This window comes from Nannospalax galili, unplaced genomic scaffold (assembly GCF_000622305.1).
Source record: "Nannospalax galili isolate Female #2095 unplaced genomic scaffold, S.galili_v1.0 scaffold4609, whole genome shotgun sequence".
In the NCBI taxonomy this organism is placed as follows: domain Eukaryota; kingdom Metazoa; phylum Chordata; class Mammalia; order Rodentia; family Spalacidae; genus Nannospalax; species Nannospalax galili.
The window spans coordinates 44,408-46,642 of record NW_008360236.1 but is presented as its reverse complement, the minus strand read 5'-3'; the positions used below and the strand labels follow the sequence as shown (position 1 = coordinate 46,642).

At 46.1% G+C, this 2,235-nt stretch overlaps 1 pseudogene; it reads right to left on the bottom strand.

Annotated features, from left to right (window-relative positions):
• Positions 1-510: 510 nt before the first annotated feature.
• On the bottom strand, positions 511-1,287 carry LOC103726572 (annotated as a pseudogene).
• Positions 1,288-2,235: the final 948 nt, after the last annotated feature.

Here is a 2,235-nt window from a genome sequence, read left to right as displayed (position 1 = left end):
TTATGAGTAGTGCAGAGTGTGGCACAGTTCCATCTGGAAGGGTGCGTCTTCTACACCCTCTCTCAACAAACACAATGTGCATAAAATGCATACACTCAATGCATAATAGAAAGCATGTTCCGAATACAAGTGAGCCTCTCAGGCCACCATATTTAGCTTTTGCATTATCGTTTATGGCATTATAGAGTAATTACACATGACATACGTTTATATATTTTAACCCTGAAGATAAGAAAAATAATCGTTTGAAAAAGAATTATTCCAGGTAGCCATTTGGTTTGTATCAGAAGAAAGCAAACCTCCCAAGTGTTTAGTGTCCACCAAGTCAGAATCTGGAGCTTGAGAATCAGATAGGCAAGGACGTTTTCACAGTGACTTTCCAGAGTCCTGGTACTGCCTCGTGTCCACAGCACCCAGGCAGAGCATTTCCGGGATTCCCCTTGGGCGTGGCTTTCCCTCTGTATTCTTTTCTGGATTAGCTGTCACCACCCTTGCCAATGGCCTTCCATTTTAATTATTCATAAGTCCTTTCAGAATATCCTTGCTGAGCTCCATAAGTGGAAGTTCTGGAGACAAAAAATCCAAGGAGGGGAGATTGGGTACCGGAATGTCCTTGGCCTTCCTGATGCTCCCTGTGAACACCTCCCAGGTGGCAGAGGATGTGGCACTGTCCGAGTGTGGCAGCAAGCTCCACAGCTCTGACTTCTCTAGGAAGTCTGCGTCTATGTCCAGATCCTTCTCGGTTGGACCCTTCGGAAGTCTGGCCTTTTCAGCCTTTAGTTGTTTCTTTCTTTAGTCTTTCATTCTCGGCCATAAGGAATTCCACGTGCCTCTTCAAGGCAGCAGTTTTGGTTGCTTGCTCCTCTATAATCGTCCTATCATCTTTTAGGGCTTTGCTTCCAACACTTGGCTCTGCTGGCTCTTCTGCTGAAGTAAAAACAGCAGCATGTCTGGATCCTGTGCACCTCAACAGGGCACTTCTCTGTGGTAGGGATGTGTTTCTGAGACGAGGGCTCTGGCCCTCCATGTCCTCAGAGGGCTTGTGAGATGCTTGCAGGTGTCCCTGTCTGTGTTCTGCTGTGCTTTCAACCTCTCCTTTTCAACCTTGCCCCCTTCCACCTCTCCCTGATGAGGACGTGGCTGTCCTTTTGCAGTCCCAGTGGTAAGTGAGCCAGTAGCCTGTTTGTGACAAGAAACCACCTCTTCGTATTTCCCAGAAGGCAGCAAACAGTCTGCTCATCTGCTCTGTTGGTGAGCGAGGCTGAGGGGTCCTTCCATCATTTCCATAGACCCTGGTGTGTGCGGCACTGCCCAGGCACATGGAGGGGTGGTAGGCGGTGGCAGCTCCTCTAGGCGCCAGAAGCCAGAGATCACAAAGGAGCAACTGTCACTTCTGCCTGTGACACTGCCCCTTGCTTGCAGATGAAAGACTTTGTGTGTGTGTGTGTGTGTGTGTGTGTATGTGTGTGTATATGTGTGTGGGTATGTGTGTGTATGTGTACGTATATATGTGTGTATGTATGTGTGTATGTGTGTGTTTGTGTGTCCTGCCTCTGCCTCCCGAGTGCTGGGATTAAGGGTATGTGCCACCACGCCCGGCTAACTCATTTTTAATGCTACTAACGCTTAGATGTTTGCACATATGTCTCTAATTTCCATGCATTTGATTATTACTAGTCACAGCTGGTTACACACCGAGTATGGATATAAAGTCATCAGGTAGATTTCAATGGTAATGTTTATCATCTCTACTAGTTAACATGAAATAAATTTTTATGCTGCCTCCTCAAATGTAACTCATTTTTTAAAATTTGATTTTTTTGTATTTCATACAGAAAATCCCAAATAATCTTATTCATCTATATACCCACTTCCCAAATGGCACCCTGCCGTAGCCTCCCCCCACCACTGGCGCCCATATACTCTGTCATCCCTGTTACTGTTCACTGTGTTATTGGTGCCCCAGCCATTCCCCAGTGCTTGTCCATCCACTGAATCTAGTCAGCCTATCTAAAGGTGTTTTAGGAAGAGCAACTGTTCCTCATCTAGCAGCAATCAGTTGTAAATATTCCTTTAGATAAGATTGGGGTCTGCTGTTCATTTTCCCAGTTCTAGGCTCGGTTACTATTTGGGAGTCCCTTTGTTCACCCTGGCCAACAACGCAAAAGAAGGTATCTCCTATCTGGCATTGTTGCTTGTTACGTAGCCTTTAGCTATGCATATGGACTCTTAAGA